Source organism: Alligator mississippiensis, chromosome 5 (assembly GCF_030867095.1).
Source record: "Alligator mississippiensis isolate rAllMis1 chromosome 5, rAllMis1, whole genome shotgun sequence".
Taxonomy (NCBI): domain Eukaryota; kingdom Metazoa; phylum Chordata; order Crocodylia; family Alligatoridae; genus Alligator; species Alligator mississippiensis.
This window is the reverse complement of record NC_081828.1, coordinates 159,032,712-159,056,006: the sequence shown is the minus strand read 5'-3', so window position 1 is coordinate 159,056,006 and position 23,295 is coordinate 159,032,712. Positions and strand designations below refer to the sequence as shown.

At 42.4% G+C, this 23,295-nt stretch overlaps 1 protein-coding gene across 7 annotated transcripts in view; it reads right to left on the bottom strand.

Moving 5' to 3' along the window:
- The window catches only part of HYCC1 (hyccin PI4KA lipid kinase complex subunit 1), an 80,590-nt gene extending 58,473 nt beyond the window's left edge, over positions 1 to 22,117 (bottom strand). For 2 of the 7 annotated variants that reach the window (XM_006276983.4, XM_059728931.1), the window contains exon 1: positions 21,918 to 22,115. The gene's annotated coding sequence lies outside the window, so the exon portion shown is untranslated. The other 5 variants (XM_019498006.2, XM_019498004.2, XM_059728928.1 and 2 more) reach the window with 5 other exon arrangements.
- Positions 22,118 to 23,295: the final 1,178 nt, after the last annotated feature.

The window sequence follows — 23,295 nt, the reverse complement described above, 5'->3', positions numbered from 1 at the left end:
TATATGATTATGTAACAAAGCATTTTACATTAGAAGGCACATTATTTCTGCTTCCATTTTCAAGAGAAGCTACAAATGGTTAAACAAAATGAAGGGAAAACCCTCAGGGGGAGGAGTTTGTAACTTTTGTTACTTCACAGGACCATGAAGACCATTATGGTCCACCCAGGTGCCAGCACAAAGAAGAGTTAAATGAATATAGCATTTATAAATGCAATTAGCAGTGTATACTTTTTCCCTTTCTTTAATGCATTTCTAGGCTTGAATTAACCATTTTAGAGGCAAGAGTAAAAAATATTCTTTGTCTGCAAGAGCAGAGTTCAAGAGGGGGGAGATCAGAACCCTGTATAGTTGTTCTACACAGCTTCCTGCATGTTTTAAAAGTGGTAGTATCATCTGCTACAGAAGCAACAGGACCTTGAACTGATGCCTAAACACAAAAAAAGCTGTTCAGTTTACTCTTTGAGTGATCTTGACAAGCTTTGAAGGACAGTAAATGAGAGAATAATGTTCAGATATTAAAGTAGCACTTTGACAATGTTTTACAAGACAGTTATTTCCTTCTCCATACAGATCACAAAGAAATATGACTCATTAAAACTGCCCTTTAGACAATGCAAACTGTGTTGAAAGTGGAAGCATTATAGTGAAAACAATTACCACTATTTATAGAAGCATAAGACACAACCAGTCACAGCACATAGTTTGAGAATAATTTACGTTTCCTCCTCAGAGAAAATTACACACTGATAACTGCTATGACAGCAAAGATTGTAAGATATATAACCTAGTCTCTCCCTCAGACAGCAAATGCTATTTACTCAGCCAAAATTAAGCTGCTATTCCCAACAGAGAAGGAGGTGCTTAGAATCTCCTTGATAGCATCTACTCCCAAGTTATCATAAGAAATAAGTGCCTAATTTTCAGTCTTGCACTTATGTATTAGAGATGAAAGATCTTTTTTTAAATTTTGATTTAAAAGCTCCTCACCTCACATATAGTCTTCCCCTCTATACTTCTCACCAGTCCAATCCCAGTTCAATGTTTGATGCTGATCTTATGACCAATTTTCTCCATTAGAGTTAACTGTATAATGCCTTGGCTAACCTAGCAGTCATGAGTAAGAAATATTACTAGAAGCAAGTTCTCTTCTTTTTTTGCTTATGAAAATGTACTTCCTTCCACCTGCCCCCTCAAGCCTTCCACTGACAAAGGACTGTATTAATAAAGCATAAGACTTGCATCTTCCGAGATTCATGGAAGCTTGAAAGAAAATATCATCAATAATTCAAATCCCTCTATTCAATATGTCCAAGGAAAATTACTTTCATATTAAGCAGAATTAAAGTCTGACATACTTCTAACACAAGGCAACTACTGGGGCATTCCAGAGCCACAGTTTAAAAACTAAGAAATTAAGTGCTTCAAAATGTTGAATACCAAGTGCTACCCTACAAGCTCTCTCTTGAAACTATGGAAACATGATGATTCAAGTCCTGTGTTCATTTTCATACACACAAATTGTACAAAAGTTTTATTTAACACTGAACTATTCTCACTACTCAAAATGGTTTAAAGGCTGTTTATATAGTTTAAGTTTTGGAATTAAATTACAGAATACTTATTACATTATCTAATTATACACAGTTGCTTTTATAGTGAAATCCATAAGAACTAAGATAGTTTCCAATTTTCCTTTTATTTCAAATATGAAATTAAAGGATATTGTGCTAGAGTCAGATGTGATAGACTACACTCATACATCCAAGGTTGAGAGGCGACCTTGTGGCTGCCTATAAGTTCATCACAGGGGCACAGAAGGGAATTGGTGAGGTTTTATTCACCAAGGCGCCTCTGGGGGTTACAAGAAATAATGGCCACAAGCTAGCAGAGAGCAGATTTAGACTGGACATTAGGAAGAAGTTCTTCACAGTTCGAGTGGCCAAGGTTTGGAACGGGCTCCCAAGGGAGGTAGTGCTCTCCCCTACCCTGGGGGTCTTCAAGAGGAGGTTAGATGAGTATCTAGCTGGGGTCATCTAGACCCAGCACTCTTTCCTGCCTATGCAGGGGGTCGGACTCGATGATCTATTGAGGTCCCTTCTGACCCTAACATCTATGAATCTTTATCATGTATAATAATGCCAAATGCCATTTTTTTACAAATTGAAATGTTGTGTAAATAAATAATAGGCCATTAAGTTACTCAATGCCTTGTTAAAGCATGACCATTTATACAACCAACAGCAGAAAACCTTGAGACAGCCTGCTGTCCAGCACTAAAGTGAATTCATTGGCATAAAAGTGTGCCTTGCTCTGCATAATACTATCTTAGTTAACACGTTACTTCTTTCTTTGAAACTGAAAACTAATACCACAAAGGACATCTGACCTCTTATATGAAAGTGTATACGAGAGGGAATCTTGTGCTCTCAGGAACAGAAAATGTTCCATCTTCCCTCTAGTTCCCTTAATCTAGAGTAGCTATTAATACTGTCTCTTTACATTACCCACTCTCTGCACTTAGAATGGCAAATTGCTGCTAAGTGTTCTACCTTTCACTTATTACTTCAGAGCTGGCAACCCAAAGAACTGTTACTATGAATAAATTAGCAACTGTTCTACTCTCAAGCTTGCACACACTATTTCCAAGCTCCATTTCAGTCACTGAAATAGACCCCATCCTTAGACATACAGAAATAAAAAAGTACCAGAATTTACCTACACCTTGCTATTACTAAAGTGACTAGAGTAAGCTATGCTCCAAATGTTAATACCAAGACTGACAAACTATTTTAAAAAATTAAGTTGCAATTAATTGCAAGATTTAAAAAAATAGTTTCAATTAAATCGCAATTAAATAGCACAGTTAAACAATAATCAGCACCCCTCCCACCCAAGAGCCCAGAGCCCAGGCACCCTGCAGCTTCTCCCCGCCACCGCCAACAGCACACAGCCCCAACCCCAGCCTGCCCCATGCCTGCTCCAGACTCACTTACCCACACTGAGCTGTAGCAGAGGCCAGGCAGAAGCTGCTGCTCAGTACAGAGGAAAAGCAGCCCCCCTCCCTCACCACCATCAGGCCCTTCTTGCTGCAGCCATCCAGAGCCCATGCCTGGGCTGCCCTGAGGCTCTGCACTTCTACCGCTACCCTGCTGGGTGGCCTGGAAGCACTGGTGACAGCAGCAGAGAGGAGCCACAGGGCAGCCCAGGTACAGGCTCTGGGCAGCTGCAGCAAGAAGGGTCTGGCAGTGGTGAGGGAGATGAGCTACTTTTCTCCATGCCGAGTAGCAGCTTCTGCCCAGCCACTGCCGCTGCTCAGCATGGGTGGGTGCGTCTGAAGCAGGTGCAGGACAGGCTGGAGTCAGGGCTGTGCAAATGGGTTCAGGCTGGTCGGCTCCACTAGTCAAAATGATGTGCACAATTAATGCAATTTAAAAAAAAATTAACACATTAAATTTGTTTTTGTGTTAATCATGCAAGCTAACTGTGATTAATTGACAGCCCTAGTTAATACTCTTTCCTCATTTTACTGTTCACTCACAAGTCAACCCAAGATACAATTGGATGTATAACAATCAAAACTGTAGTGTAATGCCTCTGGTGCCACATTAAGTTATTAGAAGGTAAATACAGACACAAAAATAGCACCACCACCTTCCCAGACTTTAAAATCACCGGGGGGGGGGGGGGGGGGGGGGTTAGCAGGGGAAATCTTAGTCCTGGGTTCATTTTTGTGACAAACTTCTGTTCTGTTAGGGGTAAAGACCAGTTTCTAATACTTTATGCCAGAAAAGTAATGTCTGTACCTGGCTTAACATTGCATGCTTCAAAATTTATTATAGTTAGAGATTTCACTGGTTTTTAACATTATCCCAATATCAGGTTTGAAACTTTTATTTTTGTAAATTAAACAATCAGGCTTCTGCAGCACTCAGAAGGATCAAAGCTCAAGACATATGAGAATAAAGCAGTTAAAAAAGGTCAGACAGATTATATTTAAAAGTAAGACTCTCAGCAGAACATCCAGATGCTGTAGCAAACATCTGACTCTGTAGACCAGGGGTAGATAACCCCCAGCACAGGTGCCAGAGCGTGGCATGCAGAGGCATTTTGTTTCACATATGTGCCTGCGGATGGATGGCAGGGAAGAGGGCCAGGATAGCGCTGCCACAAGGATCAGGCCCCTCATGGCCCTCCCACCATTCATGCCTGGCACACCAACAAGTCAAGGTTGCGGGTGTTTTTGGCACCCTCCCCAAAACTGTTACCAACCCCTGCTGTAGGCAATTCTCTCTGAGTGGCCACAGACAATGCCACAGCACAGTAATAAAAGGCAACATAGTTATGGAAGTGAAGTCAAATCAGATGTAAAACTAACTTTGACACTGGTGGTCATACCACATGCCACCCTTTACAAAACAAGATCATAGCCAGAGATGCTGCCTAAATTTGATATTAGCAATATTCCATCACAGCAAACTCAGTATCAGAAGTCAAATTACCTACAGCTGCTAACAAGCTTGATGTAGAATTACAGTCATTATTTATAGAAACTAGGCAACTGCCCATTAAGAATGACAGGGGGCGGGCTGGGATGGAGTGCCATTACCTAATGCCCCATGCTGCCGCTGTTCTGCTTGTTGCAGGGAATGGGGTCAGGGAGCCAAAGCCAGTGCTGCTGGCCCCGGCTCCCCCACCCTCTGCTCGGTCCTCAGCACAGCTTTGGAATCATGGTGGCACTCCCCCATGCTTGGAGCACTGATTGGCTGTTTCCATCAGCCAATCGGAGTGCATATAAAGCATTATGAACAGATAGACACACACACTTAGGCTTTTATAATATTAGAAATTAGTTGCTTCATTTTACCAACATCTCCAAATTGCCTCAGATACTGGCTTACACCTGAAACAAACATGTACAAGCCTATTAAAGCAGTTTAAAGCTGCCTGGGACAATTCAAAAAGTGCACCTGGAAGATCAAGTACTCTTTTGACTCCGTTCATTGTGAACGGGATCATATTATATGTAGACACCAATTTACTTATTAATAGCATTATCAAATCAAAAGCCAATGTTGTCGTATTACTTAGCTGCAACATACTATAAAGCTTTCGGATCTATAGTATCAGACTAAAACTGGCAAGTAAAATTTTGCTTCTCCTATACTTTAAATTGTTCTGCATCATATATTTTCATAACATTTTGTCTCCTAAACTGGGGTCTACAGACCTTAGGCCCTTCTTCTATAATTTTCAATTTAAAGTTTGTTCATGAAGATTCTTCGTAGTTCATAAGAAATACTAAGGAAAAAAGGAAAAAGGTGGAAATCACTACTCATGTTTTGGAAGTTGTCGTATACATACATTTCAGTTACTTAAATCGTAGTAAATTACTTTGGCTGAGTCTCACACATATTCCAAGCCTAAAGGGCAAAAATGCCAAAAATTACTGGACTACAGAAGGCTGTGTCCAAATAAGATATTACACAGAGCATACACATGAAAGATCACATCATGCTGCTTTACACTTGTTGGAGGATTTGTTGATATCTTCTGTGTAAACGTTATGCATAACATCCCAAATGATACTGAACTTGTTTTCTGGCAGCCAGAATTTTATGATACGTAAGTAAGAGCTAGCCAAAATAATCTTCATTTTAAAAACATGTCTATGTAGTTTCCTCGCATTAGAAGAAAACCATGCCAAAGGAATGGAAACAAAGAAGTTTAGATGAGCGCCTAGATAAACTTGAAATTACATTAGCAGTAAAATGTGTTTAGACAGACAAGTTTAAAAAAATATCCTGAAGATCATAAGATTGCTATGGGAAATATCACAGTAACACAATATAAGAAGATACCCCTCCCGCCCTCCCCCCCCAAATAAAATTAACACCAGAAAACTATACTTGATATTTTAGAGGAAGCTGCTCTGTGAAAAGTAGACCAAAACATATTTACCATTATTTATTATAATGAGCTTGGAGGTCATAAGCAATAGATCACTAACCTGGAAAGAGAAAAGCATTAGAAGGGGTCCATGTCTAGCCGTGAAAAGGCAATTAATCCCACCACTATTCCACCACCATCCAGATGACACAGCTCTTCAGGCTGGATCTGGCCCATGGGCCAGGAATGGAACACCTTCGTCTGAAAAAAAAACAACTTCCTGGGGCACGGGCAACTTCTGCAGCTCAGCACATGTCTGTCTCTGGAAGTGGCCTGAATCCCCTCGTGGATGAAAACAGAGCAGCCACCCCTCCCCCTTTGGCATAAAAGCCAATAGGTCCAGCACTGGTCCAGGCAGAACCAGGGCTAGAAAATGACCAGCAGAAGATGAGCCACTCAGCTGCCCCATGGCAGGCAAGGCCACCAACTCTTTGCAACTTGAGTCATGGCTACCGTGAGGCAGAGCAGAGCCCACGGGCAACTGCTAACCCAGCCCAACAGAGGGACCAGTGGTGCCTCTGCCCTCCCTGCAGACTGGGTCACATGACCTGCCCCCTCCCAGGGCTGGCTCTGCCAGAGAACTGATTAATGGAATGACCCAGCAACCTGGGCGACCCTGCCCTCTTGCCTCAGAGGCAGCAGATCCAAATCTTTGTCTGTAGGAGGCCACAGGACCCATGTACAGGTGCCAGCAGGGCTCAGGTGGGCAACAGTGTAACAGCAAGTAGGCTCCAGCCTCAGGACCCAGGGTGGGAGGTGGTAGCAGGTGACCCCCCTGCCCAATGGTCTCCCCCCTCCCATGCCAACCACCTTCTTCCCTCTCTCCCCCCCATGCAAAAAAGTTTGCTTTCAATTTAAAGGCTCTCTGCAATATAGAGAAATGGACATCTGGCCACTCCATCTCCTTCAATAAACATTTTTAAAAGCAGCTTCTCTGTGTTATAGGCCAACAATCATGGCCACACTCCACTCCTTCTACTTTCCATCTGATGTGGCTGTGATTTTTTCATTGTACCTTTAGGCAGAAGAAGGACATCAGCTAACAAACTCAGGTGAGGTGAAACGTAAACAATTAATAACTGCCCTGTAGTTCTACACTTCCTGACCTCTGTCACCAGGTGTTTAGGAGACATCTCTTACTCCTATAGCAGCCAAAAAATGTCTCTTAGGAAAATATTAGCACACTGAGAAGAGCAGGCTTCTAAGGATAGATATTTTCATTTTAGAATGAAGGCGGCAAAAACAAAAATCAAAAACCTTAACTCAAAGCTAAAAGAATTTCTTTCTTCCAAAACTAGAACCCCCAGATATATAGGATATATACACAGTACCAACCAACAGGCCTAAAGTGTGGCTAGTTAAGTTTCCAGGTCAGAGTTCAATCATATTAGTTGAAGACTATGAACCAACCATGTTGTTTTATTGCTTCCAAGTACCTTGGACAATTTTGATAACTGTTTAGAGATAAAAACAAGGTTGACAACCTAATGGCAAATTATTAACTAACCAATATGAAGCACACGAGATCCGTGACAGTGACAAAAAATTCTTCTAATAGAAATAGTGGCAGACTAAGAGATGTTTTCAGAACCTTAATAGAAATATTCACCACCAATTTCTTCCATTCATTCCTTCTATACATTTTTTTTTTAAATATTTTTTGCCATCTTTTTATGTATATTTGTTGCATCTTCATAGCAAACCTCTGGAAATGAAATAATTTTCATGGTTTCAGCTTCACTTGAATCATAAATAAGAGTTTCTCCTCCCCACCCCAGACACTTTTCACAATAATTTTATTTTTACTGAGTTTTCTTTTGGATTGCAATCAAGAATGAATGTAAAATAGTGTACTTATATTGTTTAAGTGGTTTGAGGATTAACTGTTAATCCACAAAATATACCTATGTTGCAGTTCAAATGATTAATAAAAGGTGATGCAAGTCACTGTTATTAGTCTAATTGTGTATGTGGCAAAACTGAGGCAAGGCTGGGTTTTGACTTGCCTAATGTCAAGTGTTGAGTCAATGTCAGGGCAAGGATTAGAACCCCAAGTTAGGCCCTTCCACACTTCCAGCAAATAAGGTTCTCTCAAACAATTAAAACCATGTTCTTATGCATTACATGTACAATGTTAATTGGTCTCTATCCATGAAGTCATGCATAAATGCAAACCCATCATCACACAGAACTCTGGCTTCAGCAGAACTCTGATGTGTGGAGCTCACTGCATCAACATTTAGCCAAGTGCAGATCTCTGTATTTAGTTACAGTATTAATGTCTTGCTGAGCCACATGTGTGCTCAGTGTCCATCTGTTCTGATTTTAATCTTGACTTGTATTTCCCTACCAAGGATGGCAATCTCGACTACCCAAGGATCACAACCTTGACATGATGGAGAGGCTTGTGCATTGCCCATGACCCCAAAAGCAGTGCAGCCAGGACTTTTGTACTGGCAGGGTCACCTATTGCAGCAAGATGGAGAGCAAGAGTTTCAAGATGAATAGCAATCTAAAAATAAAAATAAAAAGGCCTCAAAAGGTGGAGCAGGCAGATAAGAAAAGAATAAAATCAGTGCAAAGGCAGATGAAGGCTGCAGCCAAATAGAAGCGTCCAGTCTTCTAAGTTTACCTTGCCACTGGATTAAAGTTTCCTTCCCACAAAGTAGTTTCACTGCTAGTGCACAACGGCATCCCTATGTTAAAAGAAGACATGTGTAGGCATCTTCCTTCAATAGCAAGTCCTTTGGCGACAAGAAAATGGTGATGGAGCACGTGCTAGTCAGTCGTGGAAGCCCCGAGTCACGGATCTACATGGTCCACGATGACCGTATGATGGTCGTTTTGTACTTGAAACTGAGACAGGTGCCCAGGTCAGTAGCTGTAGTCTTGACTACAGCTACTGTAGTCAAGACTACAGTCCTGACTACATCCTTCCCCCCCATGAGGAAGACTAGAAAAGGTGCCCTAAACATTGTCTCATTTCTCCTGGCTAAAAATTGCATCCAGTGAGATCACTATCTGCTACCCAAATTGAGTAATGAAGTTTGCAACCAGGAATACCTGCACCCTGATGGACAACCCTAATGGTGACCAAACCGAGCAAAAACCAGCACTCCTGGCCAGAGAACTTTCATGATTTGAGCTTGCATTTGCTGCACTTAGTGAAACCAGATGTGCAGGAAAAGAGTAGCTCATAGTGGTGGTTATACCTTTTCTTTTTTTTTTTTTTTTTGGTCTTTCCAAAAAGACAGGCACATCCGCAGCACTTTTTTTGCTATCAAGAGTAAGATTATTATTTAGATGCTAGTTTCTAATGGGTGTCTCATGACCCTTCATATTCAACTGACCAATAGATAGCTAGCAACATGTAACAATCTGTCATCATCGCATACATCCTGACTCTTGATGCAGATTGTAGTGAGGTGCATGGCTCAAGGGCTGTAGCAAGGGATTAGAGGGTAATAACCTGCCTACTTAGAAGCAAGGGGCCAGCTGACTGGCTAGCTCTAGAGGAAGGGCTACTACATTCACACTATTAATGGTTGCTAAGGGCCTCAGTAGCTTCTTATCTGGATCAACACAACAGGAGAATCAGGCTCCCCTGGAGTCCTCATGTGTTAGGAGCAAAATGGAAACTTCATCTGCTTACAATGAAGTGAGAAAGTTCTTATTTACTTTTAATACCATAGCTTGAAAGTGATATAGAAATAGCAGCCAGTCTAAATACACGTGTTAGTTGTAAACATGGTGCAGTGGGATCACAATTCTAAAAACAGTCATTAATTATTAGTTCTCTTGTTACTGAAGATTTACAATTATAACAGTTAGTACATGTAATGGTATTACAAGTCCTGTACAATTGAGAAGACTGGCAGTTCTCACATATAACATAAGATCTGAGATTTGCTAAAGCAGGGGTTAAGTCATATTGTCAAGATAAAATATAATCTCACTTGTGTTACTACAACAGCTTTTACCCTGCTGTTTAAACTATTCCTGGTGCTTCCAGCCTTTTAAATGACTTTTCGCACCACAGTGGCCTTGTAATGCAATTAATAACCAATTAAACTTTCCCACAAGTGTGTAAACTTTATTTTCCTTTCAGTAATCGGATGTGAGCAACATTTGTTACCTTCTATTCTGTTATTTGTTGTCACTTTATATCACTTATAACATTCAATTTCAAGCTACTCCATAAAAGATTTATTTTGTGCTGATGAGGACTATAAAAACCAAAACCTTTGCATGTACTTCCCCTGGCAGCTGATGCTCAGCGATGGCTTGCAAATGAGTTTTCCAGAAAGTAATGTCACTCAGAGTTTTAGAAAATATTCTTGATGCCCATGGAAATAAAATTTCTAACCTTAAACCTTCACTTGTTCAATTGCACATCATTTTTGTTTAAGTTTTCATTTTAATTACTTATATTCCAATTGCAAACAACTACGTGGCTGTAAATTTGTTGGTTTTTTTTTTTTAAAAAGAAAGAAAAGAAATCCTTGGTAACTCAATACTTAACTACTATTATACAGGTCATATGACTGTCTCTCCAAAACTCAATTTAACCAGAAGCATGCTATTAATATATATAACATATCTGAGCCTCTGCTATGGAAAAATTGTAGCTATTTCTGGTTATGTCTAACTTATACCAAATCTACAGCATGGGGATACTATGGAGGACAAAGTTGAGGAAGGGGGACCTAAACTGAATATGCAGCCTGTCATTCCTTGGCCATGGGCCAATCTAGGTCAGGTTAGTTGTAGTTGTAAGTTACTACCAAAGACAGCTATCTGGGTGATTTGTTAAGCAAGCAGTAATTTTCCAGTTCCCAGTGGAAAAACATCCGCATTAAAGAGCAGAAGTCAGTGCGAACCCTGTCTGGAACCTTGGGTAACAATATTAAATATAGAGGGCTGAGGACTATTTCTACAGACACTTCAACCTTTGAGTCAGAGGTGTCAAACTCCTACAGTCCTGAGCCAGCTGCAGACCTCCTTCTGGCCTGGATGCAGACAGATCACAGGCTTCCTTGCAACAGGGTGGACACTTAGCAGTAAAAAGACTGGCACTGTGGTGGCTATGGGAACAGCCTTTGCTTGCTTTCCAGACAAAATGTGTCCAACCAGGCCTCCATACCCTTGAATTCAGCAGTGGGCTCATCCCACCCCTGAATTCTCAGTCACTCCAGAAGCCCCAAAAGCATACTGACATGGCTCCATGGGTCAGATACAGCCTGTGGGCTGGATCTTTGATACCCGTGCTTTAAGTAATCCCATTAAATCACAAGCCTGAAGTGACTTGTGTTTGTTGACGAGCTGATTAAAGGTTAGATAGACTCAATAAGATTTCCATCGACTTCAGTGGGCTTTGGATTGGGCACAAAGGTTTGCAGGACTGGGGTCTGACTGATCTATCTTCTTCCCCCTACCTCTAAAACTAATTCTTCCAGGAAAAGGTAAGAAACACTAGTGGGGTATTGTGGGAAAGTATATTTTCCTACCCATGATGTACTTTCTTATAGCCACATAGAGGACTTCGGTCTCCAGGGCTATTAGTTTAGCATCTTTCAGAAAGATGAAATTCAAAAACAAAAAAAAAAAAAAAAAATGAGATACTGTCTGAAAAATGTCCACAATTCAAACCTAGTCAGGAACTAAACTCAGACATTGTGAAACATGTTTTCATCCCAAACTGCAATGAAACATCATTTACTACAAAACAAGCATTGTGCGTTTTCATTTGGGAAACTACTGTATCAGAAGAAAATGTCTGGATAAGATTAAAACATGGGGTTTTTTTTACTTATTACTTATAAAATAACAGTTTTAACGCTAAACAAAAGGTTTCAATAATTTCCTATTGAATATTTTGACAAAAAATTGTTCCATCAAAAACATTTCAAAGTAGCTCTTCCAGATAAGTGAAGAATCTTAGCTTTATAAATCGTTTTTTATTTTTGATATGTTTAAGATTAGAAAGGATGAGTTATATTTTTTATAATGTCATCAAATATTTAGATTACAATGGCTGAACAAAGAAAACAGCTATAAAAATGTAATGGTCATTTGACTGGTGATTGAGCCTTCTTAAAAAAACAGCATGAAAGACATTTCCTTAACTTTAAAATTAATAGCATTATATAATAAAAAATATATTATTTTTACAAATAATGGAATTGGATTTTTATGCTTATTTTCTTGCCCACTTTTTGCAGTTCTCTTGGCCAAGAAAAGGAAAATTAATTTTTTCATTCAGTTTCTCTGTCCGTATGTCATGTGTAAGTAAGCACAATGCTGGCATATCTTGAGCAATAAATGCTGCAGAGGACTGTATATGTATTTAAAAATATTTAGTAAATATTAGAAAAAAATTATAGCAGCTTTTCTACTGATCTGAGATTTTGCTAATGTTATTTTTCACATACCCAAATTATGTGCTGAATTTGACCTGGCAGTATGCCAAAGCCCAGTTGTCTAAACAAGATGCTCAATATCAGTTTCTCATTAATGTGATTAAGGGATAATGTTCATAACATCAGAGGACAGGAAACAATAACTTCTGATTTTGATTTAAAACTGAAGAGAAGCTATTGTGAAGCATCTGATAGCAGAAAAAAGCATTTTATTTAAAAGCTATTAATGTTACTACTATTATGTGACAAGGCAAAGAGTACAGCAAACAAAACAACATATTTAAATTAAGAATCAATTCATAGATTCATAGATTGTAGAGTCAGAAGGGACCACAATGGATCATCGTGTCCGACCCCCTGCCCCTGGCAGGAAACAGGACCGAGGTCAGATGACCCCAGGCAGGTGACTATCCAGCCTCTTCTTGAAGACTTCCAACCTAGGTGATAGTACCACCTCTCTTGGAAGCCCGTTCCAGATCCTGGCCACCCTTACTGTGAAAAATTTCTTCCTAATATCTAACCTAAATCCACTTTCAACTAGTTTACACCCATTATTCCTAGTCACTCTCTGGGGTGCCCTAGTAAACAGCGCATCTCCTATTCCCCGTTGACCTCCCCTAATAAATTTATAGGCGGCCACAAGATCTCCCCTCAGCTGTCTCTTGTGAAGGCTGAAGAGATTCAGCTCTCTCAACCTCCCCCCGTAGGGTCTATCACGAAGGCCACAAGTCATGCGAGTGACCCTCCTCTGGACCCTCTCCAGATTCCCCACGTCCCTCTTGAAGTGTGACGCCCAAAACTGGACACAGCATCTCCAACTGCGGCCTGACCAGTGCCACATAGAGGGGGAGCATCACCTCCTTTGATCTATTAGTCATGCACCTGCTAATGCACGACAAGGTGCGATTGGCCTTGTTGATGGCCTCGTTACACTGCCAGCTCATGTTCATCTTGGAGTCAATTATGACTCCAAGATCCCTCTTTGCCTCCAAGCTGCTGAGGACACTCCCCAACCTATAGGTGTGCTGGGGATTCCTCCTTCCCAGGTGGAGTACCTTACATGTATCTTTATTAAATTGCATCCTATTTCTCTCTGCCCATTGATCCAACCTGTCCAGGTTGGCCTGAATCTGCTCCCTGCCCTCCAGTGTACTAACTTTGCCCCATAACTTGGTATCATCAGCGAACTTGGAGAGGGTGCTCTCCACACCCTCGTCCAAATCGCTGATGAAGATATTAAATAATATTGGTCCGAGGATCGAACCCTGCGGAACCCCACTTCCCACCTCCCTTCAGGCCGAGAAGGAACCATCCACCACCACTCTCTGGGTGCAGTCCCTAAGCCAGTTGGCCACCCACCTGACCGTGTAGGCGTCCACTCCACAGTCTGCTAGCTTCCCAATGAGGATAGGGTGCGAAACTGTGTCAAAGGCCTTCCTAAAGTCCAGGAAGATGACATCAGCCTTGGCTCCCACGTCCAGACAGTGTGTGACCTGGTCATAGAAGGCTACAAGGTTTGTCAGGCAGGATCTACCTGTGACAAACCCGTGCTGGTTTCCCCTCAGCATCGTTTCCCCTACTGGGCCTGCACAAATGTGTTCTTTGATTATCTTCTCTAGCATTTTCCCAGGAATAGAGGTAAGACTGACTGGCCTAAAGTTACCCTAAAGAATCCATTGCTATGTCTTTCTCTGACTTTTCAGAGAATGTGCTGGGACAAATTATAGAGCCAGAGTGAGATTAAAAATGTACTTTTTTTTTTTTTTTTTTTTTTAGCGGCGCACTGATAAAAGCAAAATTGACATTATAGTCAATCGGCTTATTTTGGCTGATCTAGCTGATAATGTCACCGATAAATGCCACGTGCATGCGTGCAGACACAGCGTGCACACAGCCAGGAACGCAGCCCGGCAGCTTAGAGAGCAGCGTCCAGCCAGTAAGTCTGTGGGGAGGAAGGGGGGGCAGATCGAGGCCCTCATGGTGAGGGAAGGAATAGGACTGGGGCAGAGGCAGGGGCTGCCCAGCTGGGGAAGGGAGGGGCAGGGAGCAAGACAGATCCATGGGCAGCTTGTCCAGGTGGCAGACTCTCAGTCGCTGCACACACCCCCAGGGGAGGCATGGGAGCATGTGCCCCCCCAGATTTGTGCATGGGGTGAGGTCAGGCTGCCTGATGGGAGCTCAGGGCCAGGGGCTGCGCCAGCCTTTTCCCGGCAGGGGGAGCTGGGCTTGGAGCAGGTGGGGGCAGGGCAGGTGATTGTGGTGTTGGGAGGGGTGGCTACAGCCACTATAGCCACCCTGCAGCCCTCCCTCCCAGCACCTCTATCATCCACCCTACCCCCACCCACCCTGAGTACAGACCCTGCCCAGCCCGCCCTGGGAAAAGGCTGGTGTAGACCCTGGTCCTGAGCCTGTACTGGGCAGCCTGCCCTCACTTCTCACACAAATCCAGGGGACATATGCCCCCTCCATGCGTCCCCCAGGGGTACAGAGGCAGGGAATTGCCCCAACCTCCCGCATTCCCAGGATGAGCTGCCCATGGCCCTGCCCTGCTCCCAGCCCAGCTGGGCAGCACATGCCCCTGACCCTGCCCCACTCCCTCCCTCACCATGGGGGCCTCGATCTGCCCCCCAACACTCCTCTCCACCCCCCACCAGACTTGCCAGTCAGATGCTGCTCTCCAAGCTGCCGCACTGCACATCAGCTATTGGATCAGTATTGGCTGACTGGCCAAACAAAATCTTTATCGGTGTACCCCTAGTATTTTTACAAGGTTAACAATTCACATAGCAAATTGTGAGGGAGTAATATGGATCATGAAATTGAACGTATAAGAATCTGTGTTGTCTCCCATGATGAACATAGGACAGGGGGAGTGAGGGGGAGAGACACAGAAGTGCCTCTTCTACCTAGTGCATCTATGCAGCAGTGCTACAAAACTTGTAGCATTCAAGATTGCATTAGAAAGCATGAATGGATTAAAGAAATCTGGGGCAGCAGACACACTCTAATACAAGGACCCCCACCACCTTATCCAGGAAGTATGAAGAACAGGACTGCCGGGCATTGAGCATTTCACACAATACTCCTGCATTTGGCAGCCCTCTCATACTTGGCTGTATGTCAGTTGGAGTTTTACAAATCCAGCTGAGCTACAGACAGAATCTGGAACTTCTGATGACCTCTATTGTTAGTGGTGACTGCATGGCATCCACCAGTTAGAGCAAACAGAAGCAGGGGAAGGGAGCTGCTAGATAAGGAGCAGAGAAGGGATGGAACAAGAATGGGAAAAACTCATTTGGGGAGAGGAAACAGAGGAGACTGGCTCAGGTCACAAATTTGCAAAGGTTCTCAGGTTTCACTGCTCTCTCAACTTCAGATTCATACTATTGTTGGCTGGCTGCTAATCTATAGGAAAAACAGGGGTCTTTATTTGCCAGCACTGGGAAATAGGGTGACACTTTTACCAGACCTTAAATACTTGTTTTAAGGTGAAGTTCACAGTCATGTACAAAGTAATTACAAATATGCAAATTAACTATTACATGTCACCCACAGAAGTGCAAAACAAGTTGACATGATGTGGGAGAAAACCCTGAGGTGGTCACATAAGAGTCACATCCTTTTTTTCCTATTCCAGGAGCAGCAGCTCCAGGGCAACAATGAGATGGCTCTGTGATACTTTCGCCAGCATTTGGGTATAGGAACTTAGGTGTACAGGTCAGATCACTTACACTCTTCAGTTCCTCTGCTGAGCTTAGGACCCCATTTGGTTCTGGAGTTTACATCTCTCAGAGCTATGTTTGAGGTGTGCTGACAAGTCAGGCAGATATCTCTGTATCAGATACAACCCAAAAAGCCAAGACAGCAAACACAGAGCTAAAGTACCTATTCCTACCTACCCCTAGGTATTAACTAGTGCATCACCTGGTACACCATGGTTCCAAACAGGCCCACAGCTGGCTAATCAGCTTGCTACAGTTAGCTCCATACACTAATCAGGAATCAAAGCTGTGAAGCAGAAGTAAGATCTGCTCCTGTGAGCCAATCTTATAGGTCTGCTGGCATAAAAGGACTATCAGTGGTTCACAGCTCCTAGCCTTTGCATGCTTCTAGCCATAGGGACAGGGGTTTGCCCTGTTTTTCATAAGGGGTGCATCACTTGAGGGGTAATAGTTAATTTTTCTGGGTTACCATATTTGTTTTTTAGGTCGTGACATTAAAAGTATATGGGAAGTGTGTTAAGGTTTAAGTAGTTTAAGACTACATGAAACCAAAAGCACTACATCACTCTGTCATGAAATGCTTTTAGAATAGCTATAGAAACACTCTTAATGGGTTTAGAAGTATTCTGAAGCAAGATTGCTGTTTCTTATGAGAAAATAAATACAGAAAAATTAAAAAAATACACACAGGAAATTAAAAGCATGACTGACACACTTTTACCTTTTCTAAGTCATTATTATGAAGTTGGTTTTAGAGTCAATATATGGATTTTTCCAGCTCTTACAGACTTCATGTCCTATTTTTTTTTTAAATGATAAACTGTAATAAAACAGCATACAATTGCCAAGGATAGATATAGCCTCTCTCTCCATGCTTTTAGGCCTAGGAAACTTTGAAAGAGTCTTGCAGAAATGGTAACAACGTAAGTGAGCATCTTCCACGCACCACATTCATCTCTCCAATTACTTAAATAAATGCTTGTGACTAATATAAGAGAAAAAAAAATATCCAGCTCCGAGGTAAACAAACTGATGCAAAACACACTGATGAGCAACCAGGTCTGTTTTTCCTCTGTGAAAAGCACTGGCTGCTTTGATTTGATTCTTTGTTTTACCTTCCAACAGAGCTCTTTTCATTTGCTCAAGGACGAAACCTCAGCCAACATTTTCCCCCATTGTTTTTAGTTTATAAAAAGACTTGCCTAAAAAAATTGCTTTCCTCAGTGTGGAAGGTCATGAACCTGATCATTTGGCCATCTATGAGTTTTTAATTCTGAGCACAGGGATCGATTTCAGCCTGCAAGACCATGCAAAGAAGGAGAAGCAGACTCTTAGCTTAATCAGGCCAGCTGCTTTCTCAGCATTCACTTCCCGCAAAGCCTGACATTTCAGAGAAGAAAGCCTTATTATTCACTGGGCTGTACTCTACAAAAAAGAAAAAATTCAAACGATGGGGTTATAAATTTGACGTAGTGAGCACCCTGTTGATTTTTAAAAACCATTTATATTTTAGCTTAGCAGCTTCCTTATGGATATGGCTTGCTTTGTGCTATATTTCATGTGATCGTGTGCTGCCATAATTCATTCTTTTACATGTGTGGCACTAACCAAAATGTAAAGCAGATAATCCCAACCAACTATTCATACTTGTATCAGGTATCGGTTCAGCATTTTTGGAAGAATCAAGCCAAAAAAATTCTGATTCTTTTTTTCAGGCAGAAATGCATGAACTTGAATACCTCACTTCACAGCCAACTAAGTCCATTTTACTGAGCAATATCAAAACACAGATGGCTTCTTTTTATAGACATTCAGGACAAATCTCTTACTACTTGCACACAGAAAACTCCCAGCTGGGGCTGTGGATTGGCACTTAATAACCGTAGAAAGACATGTTTCCTATTCCAAACCATTAGTATTTTAAGGTTAACAAATACATGAAAACAGCTTAGTTTATAGAAAGCGTAGAGAGATTGCTTGTTATGAAAAAGTAAGACGATGATATCTTGGAAGAAACCGTTTTAAAGATTTAAAGGGAGAAAGAGAATGCTGGACAAACTTAGGAGACCGTTCCAAGGTACGCATAGGGGGCCATGTGAATGAAGGTTCGCAGCTGAGAAGGCAGGAAGGTGGCAAAGGGAATGCATACACGCATGTCTCACCCTACATGAACAAGGCAGTCTATTGGCAAAAACTGAAGCGTGCATATATTGACTAGAAATTTAATATTCAGCCCAATTCATTAGTGCTAAGAAAATGGAAACTCTTTATCCCTGCTAGGCATCTTGAGAGAAAAAAAAAAAACCATGCATATTGTAAGTTTTTCTTCTTCTTCTCTTGGACAAATGATGTTTCTGTAATTTATATCCTTTACAGCATTTTCCATTGCCACAATGACATCTACTGGTGGAGACAGGGTTAAACACCTGAAGATTTCTTTGTTCACTTCTAACATTTTCCATCAGTATGTTTGGCATCCGACAAAGTAGGCTGTTGCCTAGAAGAGCTCATGTCTCCCTGAGTCAGTCAATTTCTAATGGGCCACCCTAACCTGCCTATTCTTGGTACAGGGTCACTTATTAATAATAGATTTCAATAATAGTTGAAATACCAGGTACATGAAGTGCCAATTACCCAATAAGGTCTTTTAAAATTCTTAGCTGATGAAGAAACAAGCATGTCAAAGCAATTAACATCCATTTCATCTAAGAGTAAAGCACAACAGAAAACTGGTATTATAAAAATGTGTGTTATTGAAAAGATGTGCAAGACCAAACTAGATTTTTTCAAAAGAAAAAATAATCCAGAAATTGTTTATACAGATCCTAGCTTGAAGGTGTTTTTATTTGTTTAATAGTTTAATGAGAATCAGTGGTTTTTAACTGTAGAAAAAAAAAATAGTTTTGGAAGGTGAATGCAAGTGTATCTTTTGTTGTTCTCAATTAAACATTAGCATCTTCTTGTTGGTCCAGTGTTGTAGACGTCAGTTTTGCCAAGTTGACTTTGGAGTATTTCTGGAGTTTGGGGTAAAATTGGTGTACTGAAATATGTATCCATGTGGAACAAGTTATCTGGAAATAAAAATGTCTAAAGGAAAATACTGTTCTGTCTCTTTACTGATTTTTCTTAAACTTTTTGCCATTGTGGGAATGTGGCTGCAACTTGGAAACACTTAACAGGCTGTCTTTCTTTACTCATTGTACCTAGTGGCTCCAAAAAGAAAATATTTCAGTCCCTTGCCTAAGGGGATCCAATGACTGGAGTGAAGACGAAAAAAAGAGACATAACTAACAAGTTTTGTGCCGTGGTCAAAACCCTGATGGAGAGTAGGGTGGAAGTGGTCAGGGTTGTTATTTTCCCTGCCCTGGGGACTCAAAGACTCCATCTGCTGCTGCTATGTCACTCTTTGCCCACCCCAGCTGTGGATGCTGCTGCAACATGCACGCTGCTTCTGCACCCAGCTGCTACTACCATGGCAAAGAATCCCCATGGAGCTGCCGCTCTAGCACCCCCTCCAAGCTGGCACCTGGGGCTGGTGTCCCCCTACCCACCCCTGCTTACACTACTGGGATGATGTTCCCAGTCCATCCTCTGTCCACCACGCAAACCCTTAGAAAGGCCTTTGGGGAGTTCAGAGGAAGGGGGATTAGTGTCCTGGAAGCAACTGGCATATGATGGCAAAGAAAATTTGCACCTGCAGGAACTGTCCGTACATGAATTTGGGGGAGGGCAGAAAGGGTCCATTTAGATCCTGGTTATTACTGCAGAATTAACTTATGCATTTGTTTTTTTAGGGGAGAAAACCATGGGAATAACAAGGCTAAATTCTGCCATTGAACAAAACAGAGACATAAAGCAAACCCTGTTGAAGAAGGTCCCAGTCTAAATGGCAGGTGAGGCAAGACTCACTGGAAACCTTAGAAGAAGGCTTCAACATAAAACAACCATTTGTGAAGAGTAACAGGTGGATGTGGCTGATATCAGATACTTGAGATGAATCATTGGGAGAAATTGCAGTTGCCAGAGAGTAAGGCTTGGTGCACAAGGCCCTGGAGTTATTCCATGCATAGGCAACACATGAAAGCCCATCTATACTTGGTTCTGCTGCCTGCAGAACTTCTAGCAGCACAGGACAGCAGCTGTGCAGAAGCCAAGCAAGTGTTTCATATGGCTCCAATCTGCAGATATACTGTCAGGACCTGGAGTACAGCTCAAGAAGCTACCAGCTGCTGGAGGGCCCAAAGCAATCAGCAGAAAGCTGGATATGTCCACACCCAGCTTCTTGTCAAGCCTTCTTTTGGTCAGTGAAGTGGCATTAGTTTTCTGCAGAAAAAGAGGTTCTACTACTATAATGCAGCTGTGTGTGTAGACCAGACACCTTCCAAAAATGGAAGATGAATATGAAGGAAGCACTGGTGTAAGCAGTAGGGTTTATATCCTGAGCAAATCCTGCAGGAGTGGGAGTTTGTGGGGAGTGCAGGAATCTTATTCAGACCCCACTTGCTGCTGCCACTGCAATATGGTTTCCCCCCAGTACCAAAACAGATTTCCCATGATCTGCACAAAATGCTCCTTTTAATACATCCCAATATGCTAGAACTTTTTTTTTGCGCTACTTACTTCAATATTTTTTAACCTAAGCTATTACAAAGTATTCTACAGAAGTAGAGTCACATTACTCCTCCTTTCTGAAAGCAAAATTAAATAAGTGACACTTTTAGCAAATGCTAGCAGTTTCTCAAACAGATGTTAATAAACTGGAGCAGCAAGGAACTACTACAGTTCAGATGGATGTCTGCCATATATTAGAGACCACACTGTAGAGATTCACATGCACAAAAAAGGAGCAGTGAATAGGGAACAAGAACACTGAGGAGAACAGTTAAAGACAGACATGGCCATTTTACAGTAGCAGGAAAACCAACAGGTTGTTACTGTCACAGTAATCACGCAAACTGCACCTCACCTCCTATGACTCCCTGAGCACCCTCCTGTTCATACCTCAGGCCTCTAGCCATCACTTGTTCCTTGTGATGGAAATGGCACGATTCCTTCACTTGCAAGCCAGACTTTGGCTGCGGTACTATCAGTTGCGATTTCCTCCGCTCATGTGACAGGCTCAGACGCTGAAGTGCTGTTCTCTCTGGTAGCAAACGCAGTAGTAAACAGCGACCAACTTCCTAACAGCATGGTGTTATTTATTTCAAATAGTAGTACTTCAGGGAAACTATATTTTAAAACAGTTAAATAAACTGTACTCATATCTTTTTTTTTTTTTTTTTCCTCTAAGGCTTACCACTTTCTAAATCTGGGAAGGCTTTATTTCCACGCAATCACAGAAAAGCAGGGCTGGAAGGGACCTTCAGAGGTCATCTAGTTCCACCCCCGTCCGCAGGATCATCTTTATCCAAGCCATCCCATACAAATCCCTTGTCTAACCTATTAGTCAAACTACAGAATCAACCCTGACAACCACAAGGCACAACACTGTAACCTGCCACAGGTAAACAACAGTGGTCAATGTCCTGCTGCTGCAAGGGTTATCAAAATCCACATGAGAGATGCAAGGAAGCAGGCCACCCCCCATGCTACAAAAGAGACATGAGTGCGGCGTCCAGCACGAGCACTACAGCCAAAAAGGGTTCTCTCACTTCTATATGGAAAGTCCTAGGGACGAGGGTCACAAACCAACGGGCCAGAAGAGAGAAACAAATACAGGTAAAAAGACACTCACAGTATAACAGCGTGCAGGCAGAGGGTAAGTAACAGGTAGCAGTCAGTGCCACTACAACGCACACATTCAGCACATAAAAGTTCCCTCTCCCACCTCTGGAGGTGTGCCCGGGAACCAGCCGTCAGTCCAGAGTCACTCTGCACAGGTCTCCAAGTCGGGGATCACACGCATCCAGCCTGGGCTCGGCTCGGCTGTGCCGCTGCCTCGCTTCCCCTCTCCCCGCTCTCCCCTGCTCCCAGGCACCGAGCCAGATCGGAACCGTCCGCTCACTTCCTCTCTCAGCTCAGAGGCCTCTGGGACTCGTAGTGCACAATCACAGCCAGCGGCCCTCCGTTGCTCATCGCCTTGCACTACTTCTTCTTCCTGCTTCCAGAGGCCTCTGGGATTTGTAGTCCAGATTTACAGCAGCAGGACTCCGTAAGGTTGCTTCCCCGTCTGTTGTGGGTATAGGTGTTGGTCTAAGGACATAGGCACACAAGGGTCTTCGAGTAAATCCGATATCTTTTATTAGACCAACTCAAATAATTGGGAGAGGGGGGAATTCTCTGCAAGCTTTTGGGTACAAACACCCTTCTTCAGGCTGAGGAAGTCTGCAATGGTCTGTGTTCTTCCTGGATGGGACGGAACAGACGCCGTTCTCTGGTCTCGATTCTATTCCATCCAGGAAGAGCACAGACTTCCTCAGCTTCGAGAAGGGTGTTTGTACCCAAAAGCTTGCAGAGAAGAATTTTTTTCCCCCAACTATTTGAGTTGGTCAAATAAAAGATATCGGATTTACCCAAAGAACCGTGTCTCCCCTTCTGTTACACATTCATATTACCTTTCCAATTCACACCATGCAATTACGCTACACAAGACATAAGTGACAGAAGGCAAACCCCCACCCCAGCCTGACCATGGGGTAAAATTCTCTGGATCCCAAGCATGGCAGTCGCTCTGACCCTGAGAGAAAAGTGGCAAGACCCTCTATCCAGGTTTAAGCCGCAGCAGCAGCACTGGCAGACCACAGTCAAAATCCCTAGCCCTGCCTGCAGCCAATATACAATACTCCTGAGGAAGGCAAAAAAAGAAGCATATAGAAGCAGGAGGGGAAAAAATCCTTTTAAGCCCCATTTGGCAACTAGCCAAGCCCAGAGACGTAGGAAGTATCTATAGTAGAGTATAGGCAATTTATTTACCAGTAGATAAATTATTATAAATATACTATTTTACCTATAGAATCTCTCTCTCCGTGCTCATCTCTTAACGCATCTCCCCCACCCACTCTCTCAGATGTTTTTAGGTGTTTGGCAACCTCTTAATCTCCAAGATGCAGCCTGAAGTTTGCATCTTTCTTGGAAACTACATGTAACGTCCTTGCAGCTGATAGCTTTGCACGGTGTCTTTTAAATGTGTGCTTGGGTTCTCATCTGGAAAGTAAAGTGCATGTTTCCTGTTTCTTTTTTCCCCAAAGCAAGTTAGATCAATACAG